The 21,161-nt window shown below is 39.4% G+C and overlaps 1 protein-coding gene across 8 annotated transcripts in view; it reads right to left on the bottom strand.

Annotated features, from left to right (window-relative positions):
* PALLD (palladin, cytoskeletal associated protein) overlaps nt 1-21,161 on the bottom strand; it is a 201,728-nt gene that overhangs the window by 66,521 nt on the left and 114,046 nt on the right. Inside the window, exon 1 of one of the 8 annotated variants that reach the window (XM_051616449.1) lies at nt 566-667. The exons of the other annotated variants lie outside the window; for them this stretch is intronic. The gene's annotated coding sequence lies outside the window, so the exon portion shown is untranslated. Of the gene's footprint in view, nt 1-565; nt 668-21,161 lie in introns of those variants that run through there. 8 annotated transcript variants of the gene reach the window in all.

Genomic DNA, 21,161 nt, shown 5'->3' with positions numbered 1-21,161 from the left:
TCCACAGGACAAAAAAAAACCCAACAACAAAACATATTTTGCTTGAGTTTGGTTTAATTTTGGTAAGAAGCTATAGTAAGTTTTCTGAGTCTCCTTTCTATTGCCAACTCTCTTTTTATCGAGGAGTATCACCGGATTCCTACAGAAGTCCAAAGAAGGCTGCGAAAGCACTCATATTTTACTGCTCTGCCACATTTACTACAACCTAATAACTGATATAGCAAGTCCTGAGATACATGGGTACAGTCGCTGCCCCTCAACAGCATCCTCTCTGTATTAGGAAGCACCAAGCAGATGGCCAAAGTCGGCAAATAAAGTGCAGCAGCCAAACTCGGGTGCAACTACGGACGATGAGGCAGGCAAGAAACAGTCGTGCAAAAAATTAAAACAAACCCACAACCCACCATCAAAAAACCCCCACAAACCTCGAAAGAAACGCGGCCAGCCCGATTCCATTACAGCACGGTTTCGTTTGCCCTGACTTCTCGCTTTCCATCACCGCGCTCGCCTCATCTAAAGAAAACAACACGGCGCACGACCTCAGGAAAGCACCCTGCCATCTTACCTCGGCAGCCGTGTTCGTGGGCAGCTCTCACATCCCCGAGCCCAGGCTTTGGGGAGATGCAGGAGCCCGGAGGCGGCGCGGCGGCCGCAGGTACCGGGCGCTATATAGGGGCCGGGCCGGGCCGGGCGGGCTCCGCGCCGTGACTCAGGAGCCTCCGCCGGCGAGTCCCGCTCCGGCAGCTTCACGTTAAGAGTCCCGCGGTCACCCCGGGCTCTCCGGTGCCGGCGAAAGGCGTTCCCAGGCTGCTGGGAACGAAGGGCTGGGAAATGGGGCGGGGAAGGGGGGGATTCCCGCAGCGAATCGCCGGCGGGTTCGTCTTTCTAAGCCTTAACTACTCTCCCCTCCGAGCTGGAGGAACTGGGACTTTCTTTACACTTTTTGCTAAAAAAGGCTGGGGTCCCATGCTGGAAGTTCACTCTCTGCCCTCCAGGCACTCGGCATCCAGAGCCAGGAAGAAAAGCTTGAGAATCGCCTACAGGCAGCTGCAGCGCCTGCTTCTGCTTCAGGAGAGCAGAGGAAAAATCCCAGGCTCTTCCATACTGCCATGCAGATGCACAAAAGTGCTGCCACGAGAGTTTGCATTAGCTTTTCTGCATAGGAACAGTTTCTATGATTTCACTTGCCTGCATGGCAGAATGGGAAAGGTGGCCACGTGTTGTAACAGAGAACGGCAGAAGCAACATCTCAAGTTATTACTCCAAGCTTTTTAATACTTTTCTACTCTTTTAAAATATCACTTATGCCACTAATAATCACTACTAAGTCCCTGAGCTCCCAGCTTAAATTGAATTTAAAACTTATTCCAGAAAAACGATATCACCTGCACACTTTATTCACCTGTTCTATGAACAATCTCCTGCATCTTCCTCACCTGTCAAAGAATAGCACCAGAGTTCAGAGAACATGTTACAAAAATAATGCTATTTTGCAGTCTAATTATGCAGAACCACTCAGAGTGTCAAACACTTACCATAAATACATTAATTACCACTGCATATTCCATTAAGAGCATCATTTGGAGGCAGATACTTTTGTTGGGGTTTTTTTCTTCCTTTTTTTCCCCACAAGAGATGAAGCCTGAAGAACAGATTTCTGTTGTTGGCCCATACTCTTCTTACTAGAGCCCACTTGGTTTGGATTCAGTGCTTTCTTACAGACTACATGCCAACATCAGTTTTATAAGTAATCACAGAACACAACTAATAATTTGTAACATCTACTTAAACATCTGCTTAAAACAAGATGGACAATCTCAAAAGATACATCTATAAAATCTCTGTTTTCAAATCCATGCTCAGTCCACAGAGGAAATCAGATTTTTCTACAGTGTGGACAGGAAAAAGAAGTGTATGAACCTGTTGCCTTCTGTATCATTACTATTAAACATACTGGACAATGGTTAAGAGATTTTAGGACAACTGAAAGTAATGGCACTCCTTTTTCTTCTTTTATCCCCACATTCATAAAATTTGGGTTGGAAGAGACTCTAACTATCATCGAGTTCCAACCCCCCTGCCATGGGCAGAGACACTCCCCACTAGACCAGGTTGCTCAAAGCCTCATCCAATCTGGCCTTGAACACTTCCAGGCATAGGGCATACACTCTTCCCTGGGCAACCTGTTCCACTGTCTCAACACCCTCACAATAAAGAATTTCTTCCTAATATCTAAAATCTAAATCTACCCTCTTCCAGTTTAAAGCCATTACACCTTGTTCTTCTATGACTGCATGTCCCTGTAAAAATCCCCTCCCCAGCTTTCCTGTAGGCCCTTCAGGTACTGGAAGGCTGCTATAAGGTCTCCCTGGAGCCTTCTCTTCTCCAGGCTGAACAGCCCCAACTCTCAGCCTGTCCTCGTAGGAGAGGTGCTCCAGCCCTTTGATCATCTCTGTGGCTCTCTTGGGCCCACACCAATTGGCCCCTTCCAGCCAGTGTGTATTACAGTTCAGCTCTGGATGCCTGGAATCTGTTTGGTTTACACAAGAACATCATCATAACTATTTTGCTCCAGGTATCAGCCTCCAAAATGAGCAAGGCATCTAAAAAATTTCATTCTATGTTGGATGATGCAGAAAAAGGTGGCACTGAAAATTCCCCTGCTTAGTTCTCCCCTTTCTACCATTCAGCCCTTGTTAGGACTCAGAACTCAATCCACATCACTCAGTGGGGCTCCAGAATGCAACAGAGAGAACAGAGGAATGCTGCCAACTAGGAAAAAGGGAGAGTGAAATTAAGCATATCCCCATTGCTAGAACAGAGAGTGACATGCCAGATCATGGCAGCAAGAAGACTGGCACTGCACTAGCACTCTGTTTCCAATTCTGGTACGTGACTGTGGGGAAGAAGCATGGTAGCCCATACACATAGCATTAAGATAGTACAAAGATAGTAAGAGTATTGCTCATCATTAGGCAGGTCTCTGTATGATTTTGGATAAGTATGCTGGACAAATATAGTTTTTTATCTAACAAGCAGAACACAGCTGAACCAGTACTAGCTGCAAATAATCTAACATACACTACAAAAATGGACTGATGTATATTAGGAAAAGGCAATTATAGAAAAAAAGTACCTGGACTTCACATCTTTTAGCTGCACCTTCTCCTTTGTGTTTGATTATAAAAGAGTGAGTTCATACTGCAGCAAAGGCAATCAACTTCTGTAACATTTTCTTCTATCACAGCTCTTACATTGCACACATTTTGCACATATGTACCCAGAATTTTGGAGAAGAATGTAATGTCTATGCCTATAGGCTTGTGTTCATGGGAATGGAAGATGAAAGCAAAAAGACAGCTTGTGCACATCAGCTTAGTTCAAGATACTTGCTTCACTGTGATTCCACAAGCACAACTGGGCATGGAAAGTGAAAATGAAGCTCAACTTACTGGGAACTAAACATGAGGCACAATGTGAGATAACGAGCCAAAGAGAAAGGAAACAAAACCATATGCTTAACTGAAAACTTAATACAATCTGTGATTCTTTCTTGTAAACAACTTTGCCTATCATTCCAGCTCCAAGAACATTTGTTTCTAGTTTAAGAAGTTTCCAACTACATGTACAGCATGACTGGCAAACCAAAATGAAGGGAACTAATATACACTTTAAAAGACAATTGCATACAACTCCAATTAAGTCCTAACATTTAAATGAAATATTTAAAATGTAATGAGAATTATAACAAACAGGTTTTTGAAAAATGCAGTAAAAACCCCAAAAATTATTTCTGTGAACTAATGGAGATAATGGTAAATGCCATTAGTAAAACAGACAAATATCAAACTGACTGAAGCTGTATGAAGTTTCTTTGCTAGCATTCATTCAAGTTTTGAGAATCCTCATAAAATGAAGATTTTTAAATGGAGATGGATTTCTGAGAGAGTCTGTCAAGTTCTTAAACTACTGTGGAATAATTTGTGGTATTTAAATGAAACCTTCTTGCTTGCAGTGTAACTTAATTGAAGGAAATATGTTTTAACAGAATGTACATACATTGTCATCCAAAACAGCTAGTTTCCAGGTGCTACTATACTATAAATAACTACATGCTTCTATTTCCTTTCTCCAGTTGGTCTTCCCAGTTTTCCTTCAGTATGATACACAAAACTGTAGCATTCTATCTGATGAATAACAAGACATTAAAAGCTACAATGGAGTGCAGAATTCTGATCATGCTCGTTAAAACCAGATCTCTCATATTTGTGAAAACAAACCAGAAAGTTTTTCCAAAAAGAAAACAGCAATAAAAATACCAAAAAATGTCTGACGTCTAGGAAGAAGATGTGACTGAGATTCAAATGGTGTTTTCTACATGGGGGAGATAGATGACATGAGACTCTTTTGGTCTTAAAAGATGGAAATTAATTCAAGAACATAGGCATGCCTGTAAATCAACGCAAAGAGTATTCAGCTAGCCACAGTGGAGCTTTGCATCATATTACACTTCAAACATCATTAAGTTCAGATTAAAATGGCAATAACTGACACTGAAAGACTAGGAAAGGGAACCAAAAGAGTTACAAGCTTTCAAACTGATTCATATGCAGCTGACTGAATTCAACGATTTATGGAACCCAGTTCAGCAGCCTCCCTTTATTTCTTACAGAAAGGAAATGCATCCCATTTACACTAGCTACGCAAAATTAGCTTTGACATGCCAACCATTGCGGAATCTAAAATTTTTATTTAAAACAAAAAAACTCAATAAAATTACATCCCCTCCCATATTGTACTTGACAACATTTAAAAGCTTTGAGGAAGGTTATATAGCAACCTTCCAATACCTGAAAGAGGACTATAAGAAGGCTGGGGGAAGACCTGTTCACAAGGGCATGTAACAATAGGACAAAGGGTAACAGTTTCAAGCTAGAAAAGGGTAGATTTAGGTTTGACATTAGGAAAACGTTCTTTAATATGAGGGTGGTGAATCACTGGAACAGGTTGCCTAGAAAGGTGGTGGAGGCCCCATCCCTGGAGACATTCAAGGTCAGGCTTAATGGGGCTCTGAGCAATCTCTTCTAGCTGGAGATGTCCCTGCTTATTGTAGGGGGGTTGGACTAGATGACATTTAGAGGTCCCTTTCAACCCAAGACATTCCGTGATTCTATTCTATGATTACTAAACCACAAACAGGACACCTATTTTCTTAGAAGCATGAGAGCCTGAGATTTCTTTAGAAGGCCTGAATGCAAAGTTTTTCTAAAACCAAAAGGGACTAACTATACCTCTGAAATGACAACTGCCAAATGTGCAGCAGTACAAAGCATTTAGCACTGTTTCAAAAGTCTCCTGAATTCCGCATTACAAGCATCCTGTACTACCTAACTTCATTGGTGTTGGCAGACACTGAGGCCATAACTGTAAATTGCTTTGCTTGGTATTGTTTCTTGGTGATGAAATTTGCAACATCTCAACTAGGAGTACCAAGTTGTTTGTGGCTTTTATTTTTCTTAGCACTTCTGGAAAATAAAGGATCACACATTTGTTATAAGAGAGATTACTTAAGTAAACATTTTGCATCACTTTCAATTCTGCCAATACACATCAAAGTTATGAGTTTTACAGAGAGGAAACCATGGCTACAGCCAACATTTGAAAGGAAATCATACTGCAAAGTCTGATCTACTAAAAGATGATTCAACAAAAATAAAATTGAGGACCTTTTTCCAAACTCCTAATTATACATAGAAGAACGCAAAAATCTTAATTTTCTATTGCTGAGATAACTTTATAAGAAGGCAATTACCATTTTAACAGACATACATGCATACACACATATGTATGTGTACACACATGAGGATGCAGTGACTCATGGTTAAGTCTTCTTTCTTGTAATACTAACTACTTCACTTTTCAGATTAGATAGCAAAGGTGTTCAGGGCACAAAATTGTTTAAATGACATTGATTTGACTTGCTGTGTAACTCCTATACGGCATGGAGAAAAAAACATGGGTGTACTACACAGGCATTTTCTAAAAAGCAATCGGAACAGGGATGGTTGAACAACAAGCAAATATAGAGAAATCAAGCATCCCAAAGGCTTCCTTAAAGTACCTACATACTTGGGTACCCACATTCTTAGGCTGTTTTGACCATGAGTAACCCATGAGAACTTCCTGGCCTGCACAACTTGTGGTATAGCAATGTGCATGAGCTCTAGAGATAGCTACATCAAATATAACAAAATATAACCTGTAAAACTACTCACTCCTCAAACTCAAAAGGATTTTGACCCTTGTTAAGCTGCCGGTTTCACTAACACTACAAAGGAGAACTATTTTGTAAGTTTTTGTCCAATTTCTTTTTGCTTCCAAGCTGTGAGACTGGTTCTGCCCTGTATTCATTTCCCAACTCTTGCATCTCTGCTTTACACTTTCATTCTCTCTCACTCTACTACTCTTCTCAGATTCTCTGTTGTTTTGGTGGGGTTTTTGTTTGTTTGTTTTTTTAATGAAACAAACTACAAAGACACTTGTAATACTCTTATGTTCCAATCAACATATTGGGATAAAGAGCAAAATAACCTTGCCTAAAGCTTACCCCTCCATGGTTTTGTTGGTATTGTATCTATGATTTCGTCTTTACTTCATAGTAAAATTGGCATAACACTCTTCAGCTGTGATATTGAAATCACATGTGCAAGCATCGCTGTGGATCTATGGCAGATCTGCCTCCACTTCAGATCCTTAAATTGTTAGGAGCCTTATGTAAAGTCTCAGGTGGTTGCAGCACCTTAGTTCATGTGATTGTTTGCTATAGAGGCTGTGAATTTAGATGTTCTGTTGCTAATGTTTTGAAACCAGAGCAAACCAGGCCAGTATGTTAAATGTTACTGCTGAAGTTTGTGCCCACAGCTCTTTAGTTTTCTCTGATCTAGCTTTCACACAGTCAGCAGCGACCACAGCTGCTCCTTCATTTACTGAATATTTCCGTTGTGTTGATTCCAGCTCTAAGTCTGAAGTGAAAAGGTGAATGGTGCTCTGTGCCTTTTCCAACTAGGAATAAGACCTTTAAAATTCGGCTCATATTAAAAAAAAAAAAAAAAAAAGTCCTGAGATTCAGGGGATTAGGATCACAGGGAATTAATTCCATACCTATGTTTAAAGCAGCAGCTTGCTTGCATTTCTGAAATCCTTCAGTATTTTCCTACGAAATAATTTTGTCATGAAATTATTTTCTATCAGATTTGTCAGGATGGGTTTTTTACTTGTAATTTTCTTTCTTTTCTCTTTCTCTACTTCTCTCAACTGCAGACATGTCAGCCTTTAGGGGTACATATATACATTTTTAGATGAACTTCTGAGTTTTCATTAGAACACTGCAGTAGACAAAAATTCATAACGTGCTTTCGGAATGCTTGAAATCATCTACAACGGGATTTTTTCGCCCGGCAGAGGAAGACTCATTTATCTTCAGGCTGCTAACCAACGGGGCCAAAACCCCCTCCTTTATAAACAGAAATCTATAAAGAGCTTTCAGAAACATCAGAAAATATGACAAACACAGCTTGAGCTCTTCAGCTCTGCTGGCAGAAGATTACAGAAGGATAACGTGAGGCTGCATCCCCTATCTTTACCACCGCGCTTTTACAGCAGCGAGCAGCTTCCTGCAGAAAGGCGGCTTCCCCGCCATCTCCCCCCACCCACCCTGCTCCTATTCTGAAATCCTCCAGCTCCAACTTCCTTATTTGGTTGCCGGGACTGTTCTTTGTCTGGCTGAAGCCCGGGCTGCCCCGCCCCCGGCTGCAGCGGGACACCCCGCCCGGGCCCCGGGCGAGCAGGGGCAGCCGCCGCCGTGCCCATGTAAGGAGGGAGCAGCTCCCGCGCCCCTCGGGCAGCCCCTTCCTGCGGGACGGGGAGCGGGAATCCTCTGGAGAACCGCCGCCAAATGTCTGTGGTGGTTCCTCCCTTCGTCCCCCTTCCTACAGCCTTACCTTCCCGGGCACGGAGCCCCGCTGCGTTTCCTGAGCAGGATCACTTTTGTGTGTGTGTTTTAAGCTGCCCTAGCGGTGTGTGCGCGCCACGGGCAGCGGGGAAGGCAAAATGAAGTTAACAAAGTTGTAATGTAAAAAACTCACAGATTCCTGTCATGTTTTTCTTTGTTCTGTAGAACAGGTTACAGCCTGCCCTTTTGTGGGTTTTACCGGTGCTTCCAGCAGAGAAAAGGAATCCTTCAACACTGCTACCTATTTTTAAAAGTGAGTTTTATTTCACGCTACGTGAAGAAAGCAAACGAGACTAGTTTTGCTCTCAGAACATCCCTAAACTCTTCCAAGTAGCATTACAAAGAGCTGCTTACCTGCTGGAAGTTGATAAAAACTTGCTAGCAGAACACTCCCTAGTGTTATTACTGTTGCTTGATTTTTATTTTTAGGAGTGCATCAGGTACTTAATGAGAAACGTGTATAGTTAGACTGTAAATTTGATACGTAAAACCAACAGCAACCAAGGAAGAACACTTAAATAAAAGAAGTAGCCCTGCTGGTGACTGTATTTTTTTTTTGTTCACATAGTTTATATTTAGTCTTTTTTGAAGTGGAATATCATAGGCATTTATGTAATAGTTATTTTTTTAAATAAATACTAAGGAATCCTGCAGGAAGTTATTTCTTTACATTTAAATGAGAAAATTATAACTGTTCAGCAGAATATATACTTAGTGTGTCCAGAATGACAACTGAAACAAACGAAGTTCATATGCAGAGATATCTCTATCTGACTAAGGAGATTACTGAGCTGTGACTCCTTAAAAGGAATACCCTTCACAAAGTAACAATTCAAAATCAGTTGAAGTCTTGTGAGACAGTGCTCTCTAAGGCAGCGTGACAAGAAACAGTACTTTGCAACAAACTAAAGAAGAAATTGGAGCTAAACTTCTAACTTTCTAGTTCTGTTCAGGAGTCTGGAAGCATTCCTATATTTCTCAATATGGTTTCTTAGTATTAAGTTGTGAAAAGAAGTCCTTAAGTAATGCTAAAAGTTCCGTCATTACTGCAAGCTTCTGGGGGTGTTAGGGTGAAGCAAAAAACAAGTAGCAGACTGGAACAAAGAGAGCACCGTGTTCGGTCACTGATGTATAGGACAATAGTGACTGTTCCTGTGCACAAGTGCATGGAAAATAATAATTAGGAAGAGTATAAAGACCACCTTTCTATAACACTCTTTCAGCTGCACTCAGCACATTAAGCCAGTTGCATTTTCAGCTCAACAGAAACCGACTGGTATTTTTATATTGCATTCTTGCCCTCAACAGAGGTCTGAACAAGTTTGTTTACTTGTGAGAAACTCTCAAACTAGACGAGCTTAAGAAAACAGCTTAATAAGACTAGCAAAATAAGAAATATATTGACCATATAGTATTTACATTACGTACATAATCTAAAAATTCACCTCAGAAAAAACACAACCACCCAACAAACAATTTATGGAAAAATAAGAATAACAGAATGACAATTTGGTAGAATTTATGTCCAGAAAAATCTCCTGGTTTCAAGTTATTTGTCTCAAGATTTATTTATAACTGACACTGCAAAAAAATAAAATCCAAAATACAGAAGAAATTTAAGAAGAAATTAAAAGTCATAAGGACATATGATTGTCAACTAGTGATTTAAACCAAAATTGGATATCTCATGGAGCTCATCCACTCCACTACTAATGGCTGCAGCAGTACAGGTTTATTTCAGAACACCACCATCATCTCCAACAGGTGTTCAGGCTACTGACAAATAACTCACTGCTGATTCTGCAAACAATTTACTGTCTTGGCCCCATCATCTGACATCAGTTCTTCTGAATGGAACAAATGACACCATGATAGATAAGTTCAGGGTAGAAGGACATATCCTTCGGCCTTTGAGTTGCTGTGCTACATTTGCTCTTTTGCTATTGTGTCATATTGCCTTCTGCACATAGAAGTATGTCTCTGCTGAATGAGGATTTTGCAATGCTCTCAAGAAAGCTATCTAAAAACTAAGATAAATGCATATGAAAGCTTAGGCCTCTACCCTGGCAGAAAAGATGATCTCCTAGAGATCTGGAGATCATCCAGATGATGATGATCTCAAGCTCTACTCAACTGACTTTCAGTGATAATTCTGGGCTTCACTCTGTCTGGTCAAACAGGTTTCATAGCACAGGTTTTTCTCTCTCTGGATACTCCATGGAGTTAAATTGCTACCATTGATCCCAGTGGCAATTGTTCAGCAAACAGAGCATGTGTTCCCCATGCCCATGCTTATTTTGGTAGCTGCCAGTTTGTGCTCGCACAATTGAATCCTCCCTTCCCCTCCCTCAGTGGACCCACTCACTCAGACTACTCCACTGCACACAGTAAATCAACAGTGGCAACTAGACTGATCTCTGGCAGCCTTTCCCACTGGCTTGAAGTGCTGCCCTCAGAGAACTGCTCTGTATGCTGTCCCACCTGCACTTCTGCCAGAGTGTACTCCTGCTGTCCACCTCCACATGAATGTTACAGCAGTTTCATGTCGTCAAAAATTAGAAGGCTCTGCAGGAGCAATGGAAAAGAAATGTGCCAGGAACGATCACATCATTAACCTGATAGGCCTGAGTAGTTTTACTGTCTATTGTATATGAAGGTGTTAGGTACCAGTGCACAACCGTTTATCAGGTTTAGAGTACTGGTAACAGCTGTTCCAACCTGCTGCTGGGGAACACTGAATTAATAAATTACAAAATCCTTTAATATTATCAAAGGAATTATGAAAACAATTGAAAATCCTCAGCATTTTATCAGTAATGAAACTGAATTCCTGTACTAGTGTTCAACCTTGTAATAAAAACTAAGAATACTGGCATTGTAACATAAGCACTAAAACATTTAGTGTTATTGTAAAGCACATTCAAGAACACAATCATATTTTTCAGACATAACAGCCTAACATATTCTAGATGTATAGACACACATGCTGATAATAATATATTTAATACAGAACTTCAGCAAATTTCTTGCCAAAGTATAAGAACATATATTGATTTAACTGATCAAAATAATTATTTACAGATCTGTTGTACCCAAACACTCAAACCCTCAACACCTTTCCCTCCCACCTCCTCTGCTTGGAGGAAGGGGTTTTTCTATTGGTTTGTTTTTTTAAACATAAGCTATCTGGAAGAAGAGGCAGATGTGATCATCAGTGCCAGGCCCAGAACAGTTCTGTGGGAGTTCAACTGGTTATCTCCAGTTCTTTTGAAAACAGACAGTTTACTTCTATTTTTGGTTAGTTTCTTTTAAACGCTTATTTTTACTCGGGTAAGAAGATGTATTTTGTTAAGCCTTTATCCTTTGGCTACTTAGTTTCTTTAGAAGCCTTTAAAAACAGACTATCTTAAAAGCCTTTGGAATTCCAGTGGACAGTATCAACTAGACTTTACTCATCCACATGGTTCATGTTGATTCTTTCTAATAGTTTGAGTAGATTTGTGAGGTGCTACTTCTATTAACAATTTCCCCCCAAAAAAAACCCAAAACAAACAAGCACAAAACCAAACACATTATTTTCATTATCTTACTTTCTTTACTCTAGATCACACTGTTATTTCTATATTATCCACCAATTTATCAGAATTTGGGTTCATCAGTCAAGACTTGTCCCCTGAAAGTCCTTGGAAAGCCTATTTAAAAATCATTATATTTGCTGCCTTCAGCTTATTAGCTAAATATACTATTTCAAAGTACCATCAAAAATTTTTTTGGCCAATGTATAATCTGTAGGCTTAATATGTTTTTCCTTTCCTAAACAGTGTAGGTATTCTTGAAAGAAACTCACATTCACATTGAAACTAAATGGTACTGCTTGCTGCAAATTTCTCCTAGAACTTCCATAGAAAGACACAGAATCCACACATCCAAGTGCACAGGTACCCACAGGCAGCCACGTAGACAGAAGAAAAGGATGGTTATCTCCCAGTTTAAAATTAATTTGTTCAGTTTTGCTGACCATTAAAATATATTTGTATGGAGTCACAAGAAAGATGGAGACAGGGCATTTCTATCTTGGTGTTTTCACCAGGATAAGAAAGGCAGACAGCTGATACAAAAAAGAACTCGACAGCATGCACTACATGCATGAACTTAGAGTGCAGCATTATATATCTAAAACTATCTGTGCAGAAAAGCTTTTAATGATGCTGTAACTATTTTATCTTAAAATACCTTTCCCCCCCCCTAAGTATTACAGATTTTTGTCAAATAAATATAAGTGGGACTTTAAAAGAGTGCCATCTTTTACTGAAACAAAAAACCTTTGCTTAATATCAAGTCTTTGGTCAAGAATATTTAATTACTACACATAAATTTGTTGTTTGAACTGAATAATCATTTAATCTTAGTGCATGCTTTTCTAATTACAGACCCACGTGAGCAACATTAACAATCTATAGATCGGAACGAAAACCCTGTGCATTCATATGAAGAGTATTACCAGAACGTTCAGTGCAGAAGTACTAAAGCACATCCTGAGGGAAACCTGAATGAAAGCTATACTGAAATATAATGCAGTTATGAGTGGTAAAAATTTGACTTATATTTTACAGCAGCAGCCAACAACAATGCTTATACATGAGAGAGTTGGGCACAAATTCACAGGAATAGGATATTCTCCACATGTATAATCGAAATGCCCCCTTGTATTGAATTTAGATCTGGAAAACATTTGCCAACATTTTTTCATCAAAATGGAGGGAATATACAGAATGACAGTCAATTGCAAGTAGATAACCTCTTTCCAGTCTGTTTTTTGTGAGAAATATATGCTGCATGGCTTTGTTAAATGACAACTAGTATTACCTGCAAGAGGTAAATAGTTAACAAGCACAGACTACATTGAGGAGTGGCAGAATGAAATTAAGAAATGACAAATTGAAGCTGTCTATAACAGAAAACTTGGCAGCATTATTCCACAGTTAACTCGTCTCAATCTGTTGAGCAAAATAGAAGATCCACAGATCAGGCAGTACTAAACAGAGAATAAAGCAACATTAGCTCATCAATACAAAATCATTTTTATATTAGCCCTCTTGGTGCACTGTACTAGTGAGATCATCTTCCTTTGTAGGAGTCGTGTTTATTAGATGCTCAGGAGAAGACCAGAACTTTTGAGAGACCAAAACCTGCTATGATGTATAACAAAAAGACATGTATTGTGAAGTCTTGGACTGTCAATGCACAATATGTTACAGGAAATTTTGTCCTTTAGAAACCAGGTTTCTTCTTCCTAGACATTACAACATATTTAAAAACAAAACAAAACTTCAGTAGTAATTTGCAGTAACTGATCTTGTGGGTAATGTACTCCTAGTGGGAGTTCAGAAAGACTTAGTGTGAAGATTTGTGGACAAGATTTCTATGCTCTGTTTACATTTTCTGGGAGCTTAAGAGAAAACAGTCTGAAATAAGCTGCAGCTAACATGCTACAGGAAATGAAGGAAGAGAACCAGACTCCTCAAGAAAGATTTACATTTATATAATGGTGATGGCTATGTTTTGGCTCAGAAAAAGGAATGCAATTGTTCTAAAATACATGGAAAAGCTGTTGACTGGCTCTTCTCCTTACTTAGTGGATCATGAACAACTCCAGCACTGAACTCTGTATCAAAATGCTTTTTAAGGGAGCTCTTTCCCCATTGCATGGTGCTTTATTTACAGACAAAGCCTTTCATCAACAAGTCCCCTCTCTGCATGGCAACCAAGGAGACACTAAACCAGCACAACTCTCACCTCTGCCAAAAGTGTTAGTGTGAAACCCACCAGAGTATTTTCCATGGTTACAGGAGAAAGTGTTAAGACAGTTTAGTAATATGCTCTTCAAAGTACAGCATCAACTTCTTTAAAAGATGTCCACAGCACATTGCCAGAAGAACCTGGAATCAGCTGCTAGCTGCTTTGCAAAATTTCCATTTGTGCTGAAGTAAGGCATGCAAATATCTAATCAGAATATTTTTTATGGTTTTGTTTGTTTTGGTGTGGTGTTTTTTTGTTTTGTTTTGTTTTTATTTGTTTTGTTTTTGTTTTTGTTTTTTTTTAAGTTTTATACAGAGAAGTTTTAGGTGCCTTTGAAATTAAAGTTTTGATGTTGAACTAACACTGGAATATGCTTCTAACATCTTAAGGATGTTCTAGCATGTGAACTCTTCTGTAGAGAATTAATTTACTTGGCAGAGGATCTTTCTAGTGCCAGAAATAAGTATTTTTTTCCTCTATACTAAGCTATGCCTATATTTGGCTGGATCACAAGCTATTTTATTTTAAAATAAACAGAAACCTTTCCTACCAAAAATTCAGCTTTGCACATGCTCAGTATGACATCAGAATTTCCAGACGGATTTTTTCCAGTAGGTTAGAAATCCATGGATCATACAAATAAGATTGTCTACGCTAGATCTCTGGACTGTTACTGGCTTAGCAAGACTTTCTTAGAAATCCTCTTCTGAAATGCTGATACAAGCCATGAAAACTGAAAGCAAAGAGTTTGTTTTGCCTGCATTCCCAAAGTTTGCTCAAGATAATGACAGGGCAGCTGGACGAGATTCGCTGTGAAGGTGAGAGTAGAGATTAAAGGGAGATCATAAAACTAAGTTTTTTACTCGACTTCTAAACTTCATGTAAGTTTTTGTGATATGGGTAGAAATACATGAACAAACTTGTCCAAACTAATTTTAACTTCAAGATTAATCCAGTTTTATATGCTCAATTTCCACAGAAATCCTTTAAGAGAGAGTTTGCACCATACATCTCTTTCTGGCCTTCTTAGCAGTATTTTTAGGAAGCCTCAAAATTTGCATACATCGCCTGTTGGGCTGAGATGAAAATAAACAAAGGAATAAGGTATCTTAAAATTTCATTTCCAGAAATAAAGTACTGTTAAGAAAAAAACAAAGTGTTTATACTGCATTAAGCCTGAATATTAAAATGCTACATTTAATTCAACCAGGATTATTGCAACAGTTTTGTAAAATCTGTGAGGTGTAATATAAGAATGTTTTGATGTCTCCCTAAGATGTAAATGACCTCTTAATCTAAATAACTTCACAGTTATCACTGCATTTTTGCTATCTAATTTCCAGTGAATGCTGTTTTTTTTTTTTTTTTTTTTTTTTCCAGGACAAGAACTGGTAAAAAAAAAAAATGTACCATGGCTTAAAATGAAATTTCTGCTATTTCGTCTTGAAGTTTGGTTACAACTTTTGTCTCTCTCCCTGTGCAATTCTATTAAAATCAGTGATTTGCACTTTAAACTCAGTTAAAACATGCAATAAATTGCCCACATTTCTATTGTGAAACAGAAATGCCAATCCACAGATGTTCAGAAGATTCCGAAGTTCCTCTTCTTTTCTAAAATAGGGCTTTTCATCATTAAAATAAAAAATAGATTGAAGCAAAATGCAAAGTCTCTTTAAAAACAAAGTTAAATAAGTATCATGGATTTGCCAGTGACAAAAAATTCTGAAAAGTCATTGAAGAAGCAGACATATAGACTTTCTTAAAAGCAGTTATATTCTAGTTATCTGCATAGGCTTTCATTAGGTACAACACCTTTGTAAGTATGCAACTTCTTAAAAAGATCATGCTCTGTACAAATCACAATTTTGATTTTTTTTGTCTTACATGAATTCTCTTGAATGACATTTTGCTTCCACATGGTTGTATTAGTTTCTGAGTTACTACTGGAATGTGTAAGCAGGCTTTGAAATTGTAGCAGACTAAAAGAATGTGGACAGAGTGCGGCTGCTAACTGATGACACGTAGGTGCTAACAACCTTTGATACTTCCCCTTTTATTGTTTTAGTTCGGCTACAAGGCAGCCTTTTTTGGACAAAGCTGACCAACACACAATATTTGTATTGGAAAAGCATGACAAAGACTGTTACGTGGGGTTTTGGTTGAGGGATGCTGGTCTGGGATGCTGGACTTCAACTCAAACTTCTAAAGGTAAAAGTTCCCTTGGGAAGATAAGGGTGCTGAGGGAGCTGGCGGAGGTCATTGCTAGGCCACTCTCCATCATCTTCGGTAAGTCATGGGTAACTGGAGAGGTGCCTGAGGACTGGAGGATAGCAAATGTCACTCCAGTCTACAAGAAGGGCAAGGAGGACCCGGGTAACTATAGACCGGTCAGCCTCACCTCCATCCCTGGAAAGGTGATGGAACAACTTGTTCTTGTCGCTATCTCTAGGCATATCAAGGACATGAGGGTCATCAGGAGCAGTCAGCATGGTTTTATTAAGGGTAAATCATGTTTGACTAACCTCATAGCCTTCTATGAGGAAATTACTAGGTGGATGGATGATGGTAGAGCGGTAGATGTGGTATATCTTGATTTCAGTAAAGCATTTGACACTGTCTCCCGCAGCATCCTTGTAGATAAGTTGATCAAGAATGGGTTTGGTGATCAGGTAGTGAGGTGGATCAAGAACTGGTTGAAAGGAAGGAGTCAGAGAGTTGTAGTCAATGGGGCGGAATCTGGTTGGAGGTGTGTGACAAGTGGAGTCCCTCAGGGGTCGGTACTAGGAGCGGTGTTGTTCAACATCTTCATCAACGACCTGGATGAGGGTATAGAATGTACTCTCAGCAAGTTTGCTGATGACACCAAGCTGGGAGGAGTGGCTGACACACTGGAGGGCTGTGCTGCCATTCAGAGAGACCTAGACAGGCTGGAGAGTTGGGCGGGGAGAAATCTGATGAAGTTCAACAAGGGCAAGTGTAGAGTTCTGCATTTGGGGAAGAGAAACCCCATGTACCAGTACAGGTTGGGGGCTGACCTGCTGGAGAGCAGTGTAGGTGAAAGGGACCTGGGGGTTCTGGTAGACAGGAGGATGACCATGAGCCAGCAATGTGCACTTGTGGCTAAGAAGGCCAATGGCATCCTGGGGTGCATTAGAAAGGGTGTGGTTAGTAGGTCAAGAGAGGTTCTCCTCCTCCTCTATTCTGCATTGGTGAGGCCGCATCTGGAGTATTGTGTCCAGTTCTGGGCCCCTCAGTTCAAGAAGGACAGGCAACCGCTGGAAAGAGTCCAGTGCAGAGCCACAAAGATGATTAAGGGAGTGGATCATCTCCCTTATGAGGAAAGGCTGAGGGAGCTGGGTCTCTTTAGCTTGGAGAAAAGGAGACTGAGGGGTGACCTCATCAATGTTTACAAATATGTAAGGGGTGAGTGTCAGGGAGATGGAGTTAGGCTTTTCTCAGTGTTGACCAGTGATAGGACAAGGGGTAATGGGATCAAATTGGAGCATAGGAGGTTCAAGGTGAATATTCAAAAAATTTTTTTTACTGTGAGAGTGACAGAGCACTGGAACAGGCTGCCCAGAGAGGTTGTGGAGTCTCCTTCTCTAGAGACATTCAAAGCCCACCTGGATGCGTTCCTGTGTGATGCACTCTAGATGACCCTGCTCTGGCAGGGGGGTTGGACTAGATGATCTTTCGAGGTCCCTTCCAACCCCTAGGATTCTGTGATATGCCAAGGTAGCAGAACTGCAGGCCAGTGCCTAGCTGTGATCTATGGGATGCCAAAAGTTTCTTGAACTTCTGCAAAGATCCATCTTGAGAGCAACTGCAACAGTAGCAGACCGCAGCTCTTAGGCAGGAAGTTTAATTCATGGTCTCGCCAGCCATGCTGGTGATTGATCATTTGCATATTCACTAATTCTACTGATATCAACAGTATGGGTACTGTCTACTCATATTAGTAAAGGAAAACTGGAGAGTCTTTTGAATTTATCTTCTAGCCTAACAACTGCACCTGGAAGAGTTATTTTAAAAGCAGTTCAGAACATTTGTTACATATGGTATGATCAAAAGAAAAACAAAACAAAACCATCCACCCAGCCACCAAATCAATGAACAAGAGCCCCCAAACCCATATCAAATGAGGATTTTTCTGTATCACATCAACAGTGTCTTCTGGATGGAAAAGGCCTGCATTGCAGACTTATAGGTCAATAAACTGATACTGAACAAAACTGGAGTTTTAAGAATAACTTTTTCCCCAGCAATGGGTTGTTGCCGATAAAGAATGACTGATGATTATATCTTTTCCCTCAAAATTCTACTATTTTGATTATACTGAAAATGCAATATACTTGCAGCAAGGTTTTGCTACAATACTATGTCACATGTATGACTGACATTTGGAGAAACACAACACCTTTTGTTAAAAACACAGCCCTTGCAATTAATATATGCTAACATATAACACTGGCTTACAACATTTTATTATGGTTGTCTTGAACTTACAGAACTAGAAGAATCTTTTTTTTGGGAAAAAAAAAAGAACAAACCCAAACCACTAGGAATTCTGTAAGAATGGTGGAAGGGGAAAAGAGTAAGACAGCTCCCCAGTATACTAATTGCCAAACATATTCTTGGACTACTTCTTTTCCAAATTAAAATTCTTTTTTTGGGTTTGGCATGAGAACTCCCTATAGGTATCTCGTATAACGAAACACTTTATTTTGCTGTGGAGTCTATTCAGTTTGTGAAGAGTCTGTTCAGAAAAAAACGTCTGTGTTCCTTTTACAACTTTACCTTTCTGTAAAACCTATCCTTCCTTCAGCATCTTAGGAGGAAAAGAGAAGGTATATAATTCTCTCTAAGATATTCTACTCTGTTAGCTGAAATTGTTAGTATTTAGAATTTTGCTGTAGGATGTTTACAGGATTTTGCTGTAGGAGGTTTACGCTAGAAGACTTGGGAAAAATGAATTGTCTAATATACTGAAATCAGCACCTAGAGAAAATGCTTCATAACATAATAAGTATACTGTCAAGACCCTTATCTGAGAGTATCTGGGCCCAGGAAAAAAACACTGTCTCTAAACTGAATCAATATTCCTTGTATAGACATTTCTAAACTGAACTCCTGTTATGATGACCTGTTCAGAGTAACAAGCTGAACTGTATGTATCTCTCACTGAATATTTATAGACTTATAAAATAAAAAGGCATTCCAACTAACAGCTGTCTATAGCTGTAGTGAAATTTTTTGTATGGCCTCTCTCACTAGATTTACTGCAGTTCCTATACATTATTTAAATATTTTACTTTTTTATTGTAGAAATATTTTACCAACATTTTCCCCTTTAAAAATATAATAAGAAAATCCCCAGCTCGGTCGTCCAGTGGTTGTAAAATAACCACCCTCTGCGGAATTCATTTACCCAAGTAACACTTTGGGGAAAAAAGAGAATGGTCATGGGAAAAGGTTTAGCCATATTCATTTATAGGTAGCGGGGCAACAGCTCTGAAGGATGGCCACATCTCTCCATGACAGGCCTCCAGCACTGTTCTAGCTTTGCAGGGGAAGAGCTCCCAGCTGATGTGTGGTTCCTGTGCCAACTTCCCAATACCCCTAAAAGAGATGGGCATGCAGAGAAACTCAGAGGAGAAAAACTGGTGGTGGCAGCATGCTTTACTCCAGTGGTCCTTCTCTAGCCAAGAACCACATCAAACTGCTGCTGTGAAGAAGAATATGAAAAAACTCATATTTCAATCCCAGGAATTGTTCAGGGTGCTACAGGAAGAAAGCCTCAATAATCAGGTTTGTCCCAAGAGGCTTCTAGATTTCAAGCAGCAGCAACACCACATTAAGAATCTAATATAGGTGTGAGGAGGTGAAAGCATAAGAATTACAAAATCAGAAGGAAAAGGTTGTCTGAGAAAGTATTAAAGATAAAAATTGTATCAGTCTTACAAAGAATGTGGGAAGTTTATTTTGACTGGACAAATGTTCTATAATTCAACTATAGTATACAAAGTAAAATATAAAAATATTATTATTATACTATTTAATATTTTATTCATAATGAAATAAGCACATTTGAGATCTCCACTAAGTACATATACATATTTATCAGTGGGAAATTATTGGGAAAGGCTACTGTAAAATAATTGAAAAGCAATCCAGATGTAACACCGCTAAAAATTTGACAACATGAGGCTGAATTCCCTCAATTTTTTCAGAACCAGTTTTAAGCAGCAGTTCAGCATCTCTAAAAATGTGACAAGGGGAATCACTTTTAGGATAAGCCATGCACAAATAAAAACACATTTCTACCAAGAGATGTCTCAACCATAGTGACTTGACTACCCTTAAGAGTGTCTTTTCTCAGGATCTCATAAGGCATATCCCAAACAGAGGAATTCCTCAGGCCTTTACCTCTTGGGGGACAGTAGAATTGGAGAAGGAAATTCCCCAGTTTGATTATTCTCACTCTGCTACTAAGATTACAACAGTTGTCACCTGTGACTAATTCAGAAGTTTATCACAGTATTTGTTTGCTTCTTCAAAACAAGTATGATTTATGTCACAGTACTTAGAGTATTGTATTTAAAGACAAAAAGCATGTTTAAACAACTCCAGAAACAGAAAACAAACCACACCAAAAAAAGTCTTACCTTTTCAATGAATAAAGGAGGAAAGTCTAGCATGGTTACTGACGTCTGAACTATTTGTTGCACACAGCCTCCCCTTATCACTAGCTGACCTTTTCCACTGGTACACAAGGAAGTCAGTGTCTCATTACGATCGTAAGTTACTTTCTTTTCCCTGAATATTCTCTCTTGTGTTTTAAGAATCTTTTGTTCTCCCTAGCCCACCATAGAGAAAGATACGCAAAGTTCCTCCTTGGATACAGTCAGCTATGTAATTACACCAGCTCACGTTTTCTTAGGGCCTTCAAAAAGCTGTGCCTCTTTGACTGATTTATTTGCATCACTATTTCATGGCTTGTGCTTCCAAGAAATACTGTATAACTTCCTTTAGTACTCATTCCAAAGAACACAACACACAGTGTTGTGAGGAAACAGTCCCACATATATGTAAAAGGCGATACAATGGGATTAAAAAAAAAAAATCCCAGTAAGCTACTAGAAAATTATGTCCTAAATAATACTGCCAGAACGGTGTTATTGATAGTGTGATTTGATACATGGTCTAGGATGTGAGTCTCAAAAAATACAATGAGCCTGATAAGGCTGATCACTACGTGTACTTTCTTATCCTACTTTAATTAGGTTTTGCCTGGATAGCATCTCATACATTCTTCAATAAAACAACATTTAAAGGTCTGGGCTTTTGAAAT

This window comes from Apus apus, chromosome 4, assembly GCF_020740795.1.
Source record: "Apus apus isolate bApuApu2 chromosome 4, bApuApu2.pri.cur, whole genome shotgun sequence".
NCBI lineage: Eukaryota > Metazoa > Chordata > Aves > Apodiformes > Apodidae > Apus > Apus apus.
This window is presented reverse-complemented; position numbering and strand designations above follow the sequence as displayed.